General features: G+C 36.2%; 1 long non-coding RNA gene across 6 annotated transcripts; it reads left to right on the top strand.

Annotated features, from left to right (window-relative positions):
- The first annotated feature begins 11,913 nt into the window (after nucleotides 1–11,913).
- Nucleotides 11,914–15,022, top strand: LOC137074093 (uncharacterized). Of its 6 annotated transcripts, XR_010904906.1 has the most exons (7): nucleotides 11,914–12,103; nucleotides 12,294–12,460; nucleotides 14,090–14,148; nucleotides 14,261–14,342; nucleotides 14,436–14,564; nucleotides 14,726–14,795; nucleotides 14,899–15,022. It is a non-coding gene; the product is annotated as an uncharacterized lncRNA (long non-coding RNA). The 6 variants fall into 6 exon arrangements; XR_010904905.1 differs by lacking the exon at nucleotides 12,294–12,460 and having other exon boundaries at nucleotides 11,916–12,103; nucleotides 14,104–14,148; nucleotides 14,899–15,007; XR_010904907.1 differs by lacking the exons at nucleotides 11,914–12,103; nucleotides 12,294–12,460 and adding an exon at nucleotides 12,219–12,278 and having other exon boundaries at nucleotides 14,899–15,009.
- The last annotated feature ends 1,044 nt before the right edge of the window (nucleotides 15,023–16,066 follow it).

Raw genomic sequence — 16,066 nt, 5'->3', positions numbered from 1 at the left:
CCGTGCTATAGAGAACAGACCGTAGAACTGTAAGACGCTCACGAGCAAATGCATGTCTTTGTGCAACTTTGAGCGAATTTTAAGTGTGAGATAGTATTTACTGACTTATTAAGCCTTAATGTCTTTTAACATACAGCAACGGGAGTCTCCCAGGAGACCAATTATCTGACTTTGTGTACAAAAATGAACTACGGCACTAGAAATCTTCGTGCTTTTTTGCACCGCTATGCAGTGTGTGTTTGTTTGAATCAAATTATGTTATCTTCGCAGCCACCGAATTAGACAGGAGGCAGAGCAATGCCGCACATCCTCTGCAGTTCTCACGTGAATGCAGTCTGAGAGCTGTTGGCATCGCTTCGTAATCAATTTTGGAAAGAAGCCCAGTGCTGGCGAGTTCCACGTAGTGTTGAGATATTTATAGTTGTTTGTTTTTTTACTTTCATTATCTTTGTAAATTTTTTAGAGGTGATAGAGATTGCGAAATTTATAAAGGTCCTGTCTGTTATAGGTATTGTTTTGGTATACCGATTTATTTGGCTGTAGCAAAACATGTGTGCATTGAAAACCACTAGACTCAGCATATAAAGGACATACTGAGCTGAGGTTGAAGATTAGCTCACCTTTAACACTGCGGTTAAATCATCAATAAACCGAGAGCCCCTCTGTCCCCTGAGATCTGCAGTCATGAAGAATTTCTCTCTAAATCGCATGTGGGCAATGCAGCTGAGCAGCGTGTGTTGTTATGTTGACGATGTTGTTTGCGCTCTTTGGAGACTCAGGGAGCATTAAAGAGTTTATTTCCATTTTTCTCTTTTCTGGTTGAGGGGTAAAGGGTTGTAATTCTCTTATTTTTAATCTTTCTTTATCTGGTGTGTACTTAATTGTACTAAAAGTATTATTTTGATGAGTTTGTACTTTACTAAAGTGCTTTTGAAACTGAATACTTGAATTCTTAAGCCTAACTTTCAAAGGCAAAAATACTTTTTTCAAATGCATTTACATTTCTAAAGGTCATAGTGGCTTAGATTTTTCCTCTTTATATATATATATAAATATATATATGGATGGATGGGTGGGTGGGTGGGTGGATGGATGGATGGATGGATGGATGGATGGATGGATGGATGGATGGATAGATAGATAGATAGATAGATAAATAGATAGATAGATAGATAGATAGATAGATAGATAGATAGATAGATAGATAGATAGATAGATAGATAGATAGATAGATAGATAGATAGATAGATAGATGGATGGATGGATGGATGGATGGATGGATGGATGGATGGATGGATGGATGGATGGATGGATGGATGGATGGATGGATGGATGGATAGATAGATAGATAGATAGATAGATAGATAGATAGATAGATAGATAGATAGATAGATAGATAGATAGATAGATAGATAGATAGATAGATAGATAGATAGATAGATAGATAGATAGATAGATTAGATTTTACACAGAAATGTTTTCACGAGTTTTTAAATTAAAGTTAAAAAACATTTATAATTGAATTGGATGTTTTTATATAAAAATAAATAAAAACATCCAATGAAATTATAAATGTCTGTTTTTTTATTTTATTTTTATATTTTTTTATACTTTACTTTAATTTAAAAACTCCTGAAAACATTTCTGTGTAAAATCTAATTGCCACTTCTATGATCATTCGTCCTTGTGAGGAGACCTCTCTTTAGTCTTCACAATGCAGAGGTACACCCAAAGCAAACGCTTTAATTAATGCATTAATTAATGATGTTTTATTATAACCATCACCGATGATGATGTGAACTTAATTTATAAAGCCTTGGGCATTACAAAGTCGGTGACCTGAGAAAACTGTGGTTAAACAAGTTACAAAGTCCATCAGAGTTACTTTAATGGGAAAATCTTTTTTGCTGCTTGAGGTCATGAGTCTGTTACTTGAGCTCAAATTATATTTACTTTTATTTCTTTATAATTATTATGTGTTAGAATGTAATAACTTATAGAACGGTTCATTAAAATGCTTTTCTTTTTTTTCTTTTTTTCTATCGATACTTACTTGGCCAGCAGCCATATCACCCTCTAACCCAGGACTGGTTTTCCACTGAAGCTAAGCAGAGCTTAGCCTGGTTAGTACCTGGATGGGAGACCTCCTGAGAAAACTAGGTTGCTGCTGGTAGAGGTGTTAGTGATGCCAGCAGGGGGCGCTCACCCTGTGGTTTGTGTGGGTCCTAACACCCCCATATAGGGATGGGGACGCTATACTGTCATTAAGCAGCATCCTTCAGATGAGACGTTAAACCGAGGTCCTGACACTTTGTGATCATTAAAAATCCCAGGATGTACTTTGAAAAAGAGTAGGGGTTTAACCCTGGCATCCTGGGAAAATGTGCCCTGTGGCCTCTGTCCATAATGGCCTCCTAATCATCCACCTATTCTAAATGACTTCATCACGCTGTCTCCTGAGCTGGTGTGTGGTGAGCGTTCTGGCGCAATATGGCTGCTGTCGTATCATCCAGGTGGATGCTGCACATTGGTGGTGGTTGAGTAGATTCCCCCATCCATGTACTTTTAGTGTCCTAGAAAGGGCTATATAAACGTAAAAAATATATTATTATAATTATTACTTAAGTCTTACACCTCTGTCGTTTATTTAAAATATGCATGAAAACTAAATAAAATCTTTCTAGTTGTCAGACTGTTTACACCAACAGATATTTCTTAGGATATAGTACCTACCATTTAACAGATAATTAGCATCTTAAAGAGTACAACAATTAATAAACACAAAACAATTCATTAAACAGCAAAAAATATATAATAATAATAATAATATTTTGGCAAATGGAAATAAACTATTTTGATGGTCTAACAATAGCTATGTTTCTATCAGCCGGTTTTTTATGAGCATTTAGAAGTATTGCATCAGAAAGAAACGTCTAAGTCTTATCTCTCAGGTAGGACCTTCAGGGTGTCATGGAGGGGTAAGATGTCTAAGTCCCAATGTATAGCTACTGGGGTTCCTCAGGGCTCAGTGCAGACCACTTCTCTTCTCCATCTACATGTCATCTTTAGGATCTGTCATTCAGAAACATGGCTTTTCCCTATCACTGTTATGCCGATGACACTCAACTCTATACTTCTCATTTCAACTAGATGATCCAATGGTTGCTGTTATTATTGCCTGACAGCAGGGACATGCAGAGAGTTCTTCAGGGGCAGGGACTCAAATTTAAAAAGGGGGCAATATAATAAATAAATAAATAAATAAATAAATAAATAAATAAATAAATAAATAAATAAATAAATAAATAAATAAATAAATAAATAAATAAATAAATAAATAAATAAATACATACATACATACATACATACATACATACATACATACATACATACATACATACATACATAAATACATAAATAAATGGGGCATGTTTTTGTGACATATGAGGACACAAATGTGTATGATGACATGGGTATGACATAGGTATTACAAGGAGAGTCTGAAATATGAGGACATTACCCATGTCCCCACTTTTCAAAAGGCTTATAAATCATACAGTATGATTTTTTTTTTTTTTTTTTTTTTGAGAAAGTAAAAATGCAGAATGTTTCCTGTGATGGGTAGGTTTAGGGGTAGGGGCAGTGTAGGGGGATAGAAAATACGGTTTGTACAGTATGAAATCCATTAAGCCTATATGGAATGTCCCCCTCTTATGTTCATTAAGCCTGCATTTATTTAATCAAATATATAGAAAGAAGGAGCTAGCCTGATGTTGTGAAATATTATTACATGATGTTCTTTTTAACTTTTTATTAATCAAAAAATCTCGAAAAGAGTATCACAGCAGGAGGTTATAAAAAAATATTAGCAGCACAACTGTTTCCAACATTGACATTAAATCATACGTTTTTAATGATTTGTGAATGATCACGTAACACTGAAAACTGGAGTAATGATTATAAATTCAGCTTTGAACACAGGAATAAATTATATTTTAAAGTATATTAAAAATAGAAAAACATTAATTATTTAATAATATTCCACAATAGTGCTGTTTTTGATCAAATAAATGCAGGCTTTTGATCCAAAAAAGAGACTTCTTTCATAATGATGCATAAGTATCAAAAATGGTAATATAATAAAGTCTTTTCACGTCACCATTTCACCAGCCTACACTTCACATGACAGGCCTGTAGGTGTCGGTGGCACTTGGGCTTCATTAACTTTGATAGTTTCATCAAAAAGTAAATGGTGTATCTATGTAACTTAACATAAATACCATGGTCTTGTGCAGTTAACATCCTGTCAGCAATGTGTTAGGCATCGACAAAACAAGCATTTATGAATTATGTAATTTTTAACAACATATAATAGAGATTTTTAATTAAATCGACACACTAGTTTGGATTATTGATGAAAAAAGCCACATACAACACTCTGAAAGAACCATGTATGCTGCTCGAGAGCCGTTTCCGAATGTGGAAATCAGCCAGTAAAACGCACGCAACCCACAGCAACGCATTATGGCAACGCCTCAGACCAACTGATATGAAAAAATAAACAGACATTTCCCGACTTTTGAGCTTTTCTTTACTAATGTACACATTGTCTCTGCATGTGTCTGCCTGACAGACATTTCTGGCTGGATGATGCACCACTACCTTCAACTCAGCCTTACTAAGACAGAACTGCTTGTGGTCTCAGCCAACCTAGTACTTCATCACAACTTCTCCATTCAACTAGATTCGTCAACCATAACTCCTTCTAGTGTAGTCAGCAACCTCGGAGTTGTGATCAGTTAAACTTCACTGAGCATATTAATACAACAGCCCAGTCCTGCAGATTCAAATTACACAACATTTGGAAGATTAGACCCTTCCTATCAGAGCAGAACACAAAACTCATGGTCCAAGCTATTGCTCTCTCCAGATTGTAATGCTCTTTTAGTAGGCCTTCCGGCATGCACTATCAAACCTTTGCAAATGATCCAGAATGCAGCTGCTAGGGTTTTCAACAAGTTGCCTACAAGACAACCACTGGCTCTGCACCAATATACCTAAACTCACTTTTTCAGACTAATGCACTCGCGTTCTCGCCAAATTTCGAAAAACAAATCCTTTATTTCGCTTGAGGTGGTTTTTCACTGCGAAAAAGAGTTAATGTGAATAATGGTGGATGGAAATCCATTTTGCTGAATACATTCTGACCTAGCAAACATTAAACCCACACACTAATCTGTCGGTGGTGTCAATAATATTGCAGTTTTAAATGTGGCCTCTGATATTCTGAAATGTGAGTAAAATGTCTTGTCACTACAACCTCCCAAAAATCCTGCTGACGTTGTCTTTCTCATATGCATGGGGCTCAACATCATCATAATGCCCTTGCTGCTAGTGCCTTCATCAAAAATTCAGCATTTCTTCTGTGCAAATTTATAAGTTGCCCAATTGTAACTAATTGCAGTCCTTTCTCCATTTTCTCCACCGGTGGTTACCAATACCAATGTCATCCGCTCAAACAGCTTGATGGAAACATACTTAATTCGCTTTTGTTTGTTTGTATTATTATTACTTTTTTTTTTTTCTATGCAGAATTTGAAAAGATTCTCTTCACGTTTGGATGGAAACCGTGCTTATAGGAAACTTAGCAACGTGTCAATTAACTCTTAGAATAGTAGACTGTCTTAATATATGGTAACACTTTATTTTGATGGTCCCCAACAGACATTCTACTGACTATAAGTAACTTTCCAGCTTCAATCCAACTTATTCTACTAACCAAAACCCTAATACCTAACCCTAACCTACTAACAATCTACTACAGTCTGCTAATACTAATGAAAGTTAGTTGACATAGTTTACAAACTTACTTAGTTAGTAAAATATCTTATGGACCATTAAAATAAAGTTTTTTTTTTTTTTTTTTTTACAAGGTTTCGTTTGCTAAAGGGTTAGTTCACCCAAAGAAATTTCTGTCATTAAAGTCCTCATGAAATCAAAATCGTTCTTATTTACCTTGTTAGCACATATTACAGGTCTTAGGGTTAACAATAAATCCGTGCAAGTCAATACACAGTAAAAAATTGTTTGCCGTGGTAATCTTTAATCAAAATCTGAAAAGTTACTTTCTGTCTGGAAACTGCGTTCCTTCTCAGCGGATGACAGTTAGACGGCTTGCGTTTTAAAATGCTTAACAACTCCCCTCCAACCATTAGTCTGCTATGAGAACGAGATGGAGAGGAGGAGCACTGAGGTAAAACCCTGCCATCTCTTCAATTTTCCGTTTTACTTGGAAATACGTCACAGCACTGAAGAAAACTCTTTTGCTACTTCTGGTTCACTTGGACTTTAATTACTTACCCTCATGTCGTTCGATAGCCGTAAGACCTCTATTCATCTTCGGAAAACAAATGAATATATTTTTGTTGAAATCTGGTGGCTCAGAAAGGCCTCCGTTTGCAACAATGACATTTCCTCTTTCAAGACCTATAAAAGGCACTACAGATGTCATTACAAAGCCCATCTCACTACAGTGGCTCTACAATCATTTTATGAAGCGACAAGAATAGTTTTTAGCCTTAAACTAAGACTTACAGTATATAATGATGGACGATTTCAAAACATCACTTCCTGAAGCGTCAGAGCTTAATGAACCAGTGTATCGATTCATGACTCGGATCAAACCGCCAAACTGCTGAAATCATGTGACTTTGGTGATGGTAAGTGAGGGTAAGAGGTTGCAACCCGTTCTCACTCCCAAGGCGTCAAAATCTGAAGCATGGTCAAGTGCCTTCCGCATCACAATGAAGACGCTAAAGGTACCCCATGGCGTCATTTTTGGACGTGCTGGGTGCTCCATTCATTACAATGAGAAACCTTTGGCGTCATACACAGATACATTTAATTCTTTCCGTTTGTAAAATCAGACATGATTTTATTAATATTTAAAGGCTACTTTTATATTTTGGAGCAACTAACCCAACTCCTACCCTAAACCTACCCACACCTTAATAATATAAAACACATAACAGGCAAATAAATGTACAGTCACAAGTATTTATTGCAAAAACTGACCAAAACAGTATAAAAGTATTAAGTCATGTTGCGTTCCAAGTCTTCTGAAGTCCTAAGATGTCTTCATGTGAAGAACTGAGTCGATCTTGATGTTTTAATCGCTGAAATGATGATCCTGTGAAATAACTCATTCATATCTCATTCAAAATTATTCAAAAAAATCTAAAGCCTGATGCGATCGGTCACAAGACACACGAGAGCCAATGACATTTTACAATCAATGCTGACCTAATGACGCAATTAGTCACAAGACATACGAGAGCCAATGCAATTTCACTATGAAATCTGACGTAACGGGCGGCAATATTTGAAATTTGATGTGTTCATGATCTTCGGTAGCTTAGAAATCTAGACGCACCCTAGCGGCAGCAAATTTAATCTGCCTGCAAGTGTCGTCTAGCAACTCTCAATACACGTCTGAGCTGTATTCGCCTAACTCTTGCCGGGCCAATCACATCGTGTATAGAGTCGGTGGGCGGGGCCATAATGACGACGGCCGAGTTGCGTTTGCGTGCTTCTAGTAAAAACAGAAACTGGCGAACGGCGGTCTTTCGAATCAGCTTTGACCACGACTCTGGAAGACTTGGAGTTCAGCTTTTCTCTGAGAAAAGAACAAAGAATGGCACTGAAGTCATTCTTAAAAAGGGAAGATGTGTTTGGAGTTTTGCTGACTGGATACGGCGAATGTTTAATCTATCAACAAGCTCTGTTTCACCTTCATTGCTCTGGTTGGTGTAGCGCTATCCTATCGCGTGCAGAGGGAGTTTGAAAGACAACCGTTTATCCGCCCCTCGGATTGAGCCCTGTCTATGGTGAGTTTCCAGACCAAACATCTTGATGTGGGTCTGGCTTGTCAGGCTAGATCTTCGGCGGATTGAGATGCTGATTGCTTTTGGGGATTTTCTTCATGCAAATCAATCGTTTGGCCTCGGAAAACTTGGATTATTTAACTTTTTTGAATAACTGGATGCAGTCGTATGTTATATCCTGTGTTTTATATCATGTTCACACAAATGGGTAGTTTTAGGTATGGGGTGGGGTTAGGTTACATGTTAAAACGTGTCTAAATAGTGTAAATAAAATAAATGTAAATGAAATTATGCTTGCTGATTAAATTGAGAACCACACTCCAACATGTCATAATGGCAAAATTATAAACCAATAAATAAATAAATAAATACATTTCACCATGATGATAATATTCCCATACCCAGTGTGTCTGTGTATGACGCCAAAGGTTTCTCATTGAAATGAATAGAGCACCCAGCATGTTGAAAAATGACGCCATGGGGTACCTTTAGCGTCTTCATTGTGACGCAGAAGGCACTTGACCATGCTTCAGATTTTGACGCCTTGGGAGTGAGAATGGGTTGGAAATTAATGACAGAATTTTCATTTCATTTTTTCAACATTTACTAATAAATATTTAAAATCAAAAGTTGCATCTGTTAACATTAGTAAACAAATGTTTTTTATTTTTTATTTTTTCATTAACCAACATTAACCAAGGTTAATAAAAACTATGAAAATGTCTGCTCATTGTTAATTCTTGCATCAACTGTATAACAAATGAAACCTTATAATAAAATGTAACCAAATGCGGTTTATTGCACACATATGATGATTAATTTATGTAGTTGGGACATAATTCAGGTTTTTTTATCTTTAAAAGGTGCTTGACTAATATAGTTGGTTCCCCCATCTCCCTATTTATTGTATTTGTTGAAAAGTAAATGTGCAGGAATGTCCATCCTGCCTGTGTGTGTGAGTATGAGAACTTTGTGTAGCCTCTCGGGAATTTGTTGTACCCTTGCTTGTTTTTTTTATGCGGCTGTATTTGCTAAACTCTACGTGTATGTATGAGCTTGTCAATTTTGAGTTGTTGGAGTGTGATGGTCTGTTGCACTCCGAGTATGCGCCTGTGCATATGCGAACATGTGCGTGTGTGTAAGTGCATCTGGCCGTGAATGAATGGTTTGATTCTCTACCTCTTACATTTTCAGATGCTATTTTAGCACGCTTCCATTCAACGGAGGTTCTGTTAGCAAGACCAAACCCTGTTACCATGGCGCCCCTCTGGGACGATAACCCACCCCAACCCCTCGCAGTCCTCGTCAACCCGGTTTCACTGAAAAGTACTGGAGTTCTTTCGCCACCAACTTCCTTAGAAAGAGCAGGCACATTCCTATTACGGTGCAGCATATGTAAGAGGCTTAAAGGGAATAGCTGTAACCTTGGAGACGCTCCGCGGCTCAGAGCTTCACTTTCAACCAGCCAGATGTCGTGTAATAAATAGCGAGGGAGTTAATTCACTCTGAAGTACAGCTGGGCTCAGAAAAAGAACCAGAGAACCCACTGTGTCCCAGATGCAGTTCAGTACAGCTACAGTTAATTCACAGTAAGGCCTATTGTTCCTAGCTGGGTCAGTGCAGGCCGATGGAAAAAGCCCTTCTGTGTCATAGGGGTGTAATGCATTATAACATATGCGTGGAACTCCATTTCAAAGGGAGAAAAGAATCTCCAACCACGTCTCAAACGTTGCTTATGTATGTAAAGGCTGTGACACACCAAGCCGAAAGTTAGGCCAGCGTTGAGCATCTGCCAGCTCAGTTTTTGCAGCGGGTTCCGCACCACCGGTACAAGTCAGGCCCCGTCTGTGCCTTTTTGGCCGATTAAGCGTGTTGAATAGACGATAGGCAGTTGGTGAGACAAATCACTCTGATTGTTCAGCTGATAGTAAAGAAGATTGCAAAGATATAAGAGAAAAATTGCAAAAGTTGTCTCAATACTGAAATTTCCAACTTCTATAAAATACCTTGAAAAATACTGAAATGTTGATTATAACTGATATTTGGACCCTCACTGGAAAAAACAATGCATTGAATCAAACTTTTTAAAAAATTGTACATTGGTCCCACATTAATCAATTGCTTTAAACAAACATAACTTGTTCATGTAACTTCAACATCATGGAATGAATCCATTTTAAGTGACTCAATTAATTTTTTTATGTGTTTTATTAAATATAATTTTATATGGCTTCCTGTCATGATTCAGACATTAAATTGAATACATTCATTCATCCACTTTAATTTCAAATACTTTAATGTTACACAACTGAATTATAATACTACACTAGCTAGTTCTAACAATAGCACACAATAGCATCTTAAATGCTAAACATTAAAAGCTCTTTCAGCAAAGGGATTATGGAATTAGTTTTAGTCCACAGTCTAAGCAAATGCTCCACTCTTCTCCACAATGGTAACCCACAACAATTTAAATTAAAAAAAATACATTAAACAAACACTTTGACATATAAAATAACATTTACTCGCGCTTGACAAGCCCTGCCCAGTTTCAGTTGACGCAAAACAAATCATTCATAAAACACAACACAAACAGATAAAATTTGAATTCAATTTGACATACATTTAAGTGGATTGAACACAATCAAATTAAGTTTGGACAAAATGTATTTTTTTACATTTTTGCTTTATATAAGCAATTTGAACAAGCAGTAAAAATATTTGTAAAATATTTGTAAAAACAAGCAGTAAAAATATTCAATATTACTGAAATTTAAGTAATTTCAGTGCTGGAACACACAACCAGTCATACGTTTCATAGGTATATTTGTGGCAATAGCAAACAATACATTGCATGGGTCAATATTATACATTATTCTTTTATGCCAAAAATCATTAGTATATTAAGATCATGTTCCATGAAGATGAGAATGTTTTTTATTCCTATATAGCTAAATAATCTGACCCACTTTAGGTGGCCTTAACTACTATGTACTAACATTGTAATTAATTATTGTGTACATACATGTTTTTACATTGTACTTACATTTAAAAAAAATACCAGCATGTAATTACGTCTGTAATTAATATCTGTGGTTACATTTGTAATTACACAGTTGGCACTTCCCTTACCCTACCCTTAAACTTACCCATATTACCACACCTCTCCCTAACTCTACCCGTATCTCACCTCAATATCAGAAAAGGTGTTTTGCAATACAATTTGAACACAGTAAGTACACTGTACTTATTTTTTGATGTAAGTACATAGTACTTAAGGCCACCTAATATAAAGTGGGGCCAAATAATCCAGTACACATATCTCCAAAACCAGCACAAAAATCATAAGATCTGCTCTTAACTTTACTTGATGGGACACATGACTATTAACTAATTGAATAAGTAATATGTAATTGTGGTTATGGGTTTTTAATTAATTTTTAATTAGTTAATAGTCATGTGCCCCAACAAGTAAAGTCATAACATAATGATACCTTTATAAATCATTAGCTAATGATTAATTAAAGCAGACAATTGGAAGATAAAATGGATGGTATTGACCCGTTATGGTAATTAACACAATAATTTACATTATTAGTTAATATAATATGTTATTAAATAATTAATACATTATGATACATTTAACTAATAGCAATTTAAGGATTACTTAATCTAGTAATCATGTGTAATCTTCATTATTTGCTGATGCAGTAATCATTAATGAATGGGTTAGTTCACCATTAGTAATACATTAACTCGTGATTATCTGTGCATTAATTAAGCATGAATTAATGCATATAAGTGCACCCATATTGTGAAGTGTTACCCATTGCTTTAAGTTCTTTTTTTTTTCAGGTGAGTCTAACAATATATTCAGGTCAGAAATCTTGCAGAAATTAAAGTAATAAAATGTAACATAAACCTGGATAGTTTTCATTGTAAAAGTTATTTCTTACAATAAAGTTTCAAAAAAATTATTTAGCTAAGAGCTAAGCATTTTAGCGAGTGATTTTCTTCAACTTCTGTTCAATGATTATTAACCCTTTCGCACGTACGTTCTTAAAAATAAGACTGGCAGCCTGGCGTGAGTTTTTTTATTGCGACCGTTATTATGCAATGACATGCGTTCTAATTTCCATGGTAACACACATCAACCTTGACACGTGAGTTTTTGCAGTGACGCAGTCACAATGGCGCTCGTGGTGGATGACCGCGTGCAGGTGAGCGCTCTATGAATGTTTTGCTTTATTTTTTTAATTCAAAACCTTTCACATTATTTGTTAGCGTGTACACACTATGGTTGACATGTTTATGTTGCTATTTTTTCCCCACTGCTTTGAATTTCGCGTGCACACGGCATTTTGCATCTCCCTCACAACATCCGCGTGTCAAATGGTGAGTATATTTTAGTTTTTTTCCTCCTATTTTGGAGCACATATAATTATTTACAAACATGCAATAAATATGAATAAAGATATTTAAAAAATTCTCTTGTAAAACGAACAGTACTCAAAAATGTGGACGTTCAAATGTCATGTTTGTCATTTTGCACATTGCAAATATGCTCCGTGCATTCGGTAAAGTTATTAGGGTTCCGTTGGCTTGATACGTAACATGAATATATTATTTGTTTTAGTGTTTATATTGTTACTGAGTTTCATATTTCACTAGCAAAGCAGAGAAAAGCTATATGGTCACGCCTCACTGACTATTAGCTTGCATATAGTTTAAGTTACATGATGTCAAATGCATACATGATGACCTTTTCTCTGCTTTGCTAGTCAGAATGTGTTGTATAAGTTTAGCATAATTAAAACGTATGTCTTTTGTTAAAAAGAAATTGCAAAATGTACACATTTCATTCATGTTTTATTAAATCTCCTCAATTTAAGCTAAATGTTTTTTTGTTTAGACTATTATACATATATACACTTTCTAATAAAATTACAAAACAAATTATAAATATAATTGCAATGAACAACAATCAAAATAGTATTATAAACAAAACAATAAATATACTGTTCTCCAGCAGCCCTCTCATCAGGTTCGTCTTGAATTGCAGGGAAGTGATTTCCTTTCCTACTCACAGTAGAACAAATCCATAGGGCGTAAGGAAGAGGATAGAATAGTATGTGACAGTGTGATCTGTTTATTATTGTACATTTGTTTATAGAGGGTATGCATGTGACCTCACCGTCAGCTGGCATGTAAACACCTTATATCTTATACCTTAATCGCAATATTGCCTCTCTGACCAAAGTGCATGTGCGCGGACATATACGGATGCTGTGCGTTGTTCACACAACTTCATGAATGAACTCTGTGACATTATTCTGAAGTTTTCTCTTCTCCAAATCACTAAACACTGTCAACACAACCCGCTGTGCAGTCTCTGCTCCTTATCTTCATCCAGATGGAGAGAACGTGACGACAACGTAGGCCAACCCGGCATTGCGATGTTCATCAGGGTGCTGAATAATATCTTGTACAGCCATAAAGATGTATTTTGAATTGCTAGCAGATTTAAACAATGGCCAGTAACATGCATGATGTATGCCTATATGAGTGTGGTATAACTTATTAGCAAATAATAAAAACTATTAGAAGAGAGATTTAAAAAAAACCTGTTATAATTTAATTAATTCTTTATTTAGTTATAATTGAATTAAAATATTTTAGTTATAATTAAATTAATTTATGGACTGACACAATCTGTTCAGTAAACCACTGTTTAAAAAAAAAAAAAAAAAAAAAAACTATTTTATATTTAGTTTTCTCTCCCCTGCTGTACCGAACCGTGACTTCAGAACCGAGGTGCATACCAAACCGTCAGTTATGTTTACCATTACACCCTTAGTATATTGTATTTATTTAAAGCATTCACAGGCAAATTTGATTTATGTATTTTACTGGTTTCAAAATCAGGCATGTAAAAATGCCAGGAAATGTTCTTGTCAATATCCATGGATCACTGGATCTTTGGTAAGTTTTAAGCACCACTATATCAAGTCTAAGCTTTAGTTTAAACTGAAACTTGTTTACTCGTTGTTTACACCGGTTCCCCTATTAAATCCAGTCACGCAGCAGCTCTTTTGCCACTCACTCAGGAAAGTGACATCCATGCATACCCTTTATAACACTTTTGTTTACATTAATTGAAAATGTGATCAATTTTTTTTATCTTGTTTATATTCTTTGATTTATAGAAATATCTTACCAGTAATTTGCCGGTAGACAATGTGGCTGTTCAGTAAAACTGTGTCAAGTAGGTGAAAGAAGATATTTTTGTACCACTTGGTAGACTTTCTGGTGCATTCAAGAAAACCAGTCATCATGTCCGCTTTGTCAACTGCTCCCATCTTTTTGTTGTACACCAGCACACAGACTGGCTTCATCTTGGCTTGCCCAGTGATGTGATCCAGCTTCCCTGTGGCTGCCATACCAGTTGGGTGGACAGTGGTAAGGACATGGACGTCTCTCTTATCATGCTATTTGACTGCCAACTGTGATCCATTTTCCTTGAGTTCCACATTACCCTTTGTCATTCTACAGGCGAATGTTGGCATCCCTTTGCGGTTTGCACACACAGTCCCACAAGCTCCAGTGCCAAGAGACAAGGTTCTGGAAAAGTGTGGGACTACTGTACCAGTTATCCACATAAAGGACATGACCCTTTCTGAGGTAAGGTCCTAGTAGTGTCATTACAACAGACCCAGAAATCCCAAGTCCTTGGTGGTGTTTTATGGCACTGGTAGATCTGGAGTAAATGATCATGTCCTGCACATAACCAGTGAGCACATCACACAAAACAAAAAACTTGACCCCAAATCTGTGCCGTTTAGATGGAATGAACTGACGAAATGCCAGCCTGCCTTTCCACTTCATCAGAGATTCATCAACACACAGATCCCGGTATGGCACAAAAATGCGATGAAAGGAGGAAGTGAGAGCAGTAAAAATATTTCTGATTTTTTTCAGAGGGTCATTTAAAACTGCTGTTGCATTGTTTGAACAGTGAAGACAGCAGAGGAGCAGAAGGAATCGGTCCTGTGAAAACAAAGACCCGAAAAATGGTGTCAAGAGCATGGGGTCTGTGCTCCAGTAATCCCGAGCTTGAAGGTTCGGGGGAAGGTCTTCATCAGTGACTACGTTTACATGGACAGCAGTAATCTAATTATTGACCTTATTCTAAATAAGACAATATTCTGATTAAGGTGTTTACATGAGTTGCTTTTAGAGTACTCCGGTCATGTTCCTGTTTTACATGTGATAGAACATAGATCGATTATGGCACGTCATTACGTCCCCATGCCACGCTATGTTCTCCAACATCCAATCATAGCGTGACTTTGGCAGGTGTGTTAATTTTATGGGCTCAGTAAACCCGCTGTCACTTCACCTGCGGGTGTCGCTGTTGGACAGTGTCACTTTACATTAAGAAGTATAACAAAACATGCGTTTTTATAACGTTATATGTTTTATATCTACATTTACGTTGATTAATTTTTTTTAAATTATGTATTGCCTCTTTTTTTTTCTTTTGTTTTGAAGAGACACTGCCCCTCTTTCCTCCTTATTGACAGCCTACATTTAGAATAATAGCTTTGATTAATTATGAAAAAGGTTTAAAAATAATGACTCTTTGGATTGTTTTTCCTGCCGTCGAGCCACAGGCGTTCACTGAATGACCCATCTGGTTTGCGATTACAGATACAAACTTATTGTATTTTACTTTTACAATGAGCATAATAATTACAACAAAAATAAAAATAGAGAGAGAGGACGCAGTGTTCACAATGAACAGTCAAGTAAAACACACACCGCCCATAGCAATGACGTTTATGGCAACGACTTTTCAGACTAACAGATCCGTAAAAGATAAACGCAACTTTTCCACCAGTTGTTACTGTTTTGTACACGTTGTTATATTAAGTATAATTCCAATTTTGTTTTATTGGCCACAATATTATCGATGATTGTTGAAAGGGGCACGTTTGATTAATTTTCAAAAAGGGCAGAGGCTCCAACCCACAAAGCCTCCCCTCTGCACTCCCCTGTTGTGCGTAACGTTATATGTGTCCTCCTGTCACAAAATGCGGTGAAATCTCCGACATGACATTAATAGTTAGATTAAGGTGTGTACATGTCTCTGATAATGCGACTAAAATAGGCATACTCCACAT

Source organism: Pseudorasbora parva, chromosome 4 (genome assembly GCF_024679245.1).
Source record: "Pseudorasbora parva isolate DD20220531a chromosome 4, ASM2467924v1, whole genome shotgun sequence".
NCBI classification, from domain to species: Eukaryota; Metazoa; Chordata; class Actinopteri; order Cypriniformes; family Gobionidae; genus Pseudorasbora; species Pseudorasbora parva.
This window is presented reverse-complemented; position numbering and strand designations above follow the sequence as displayed.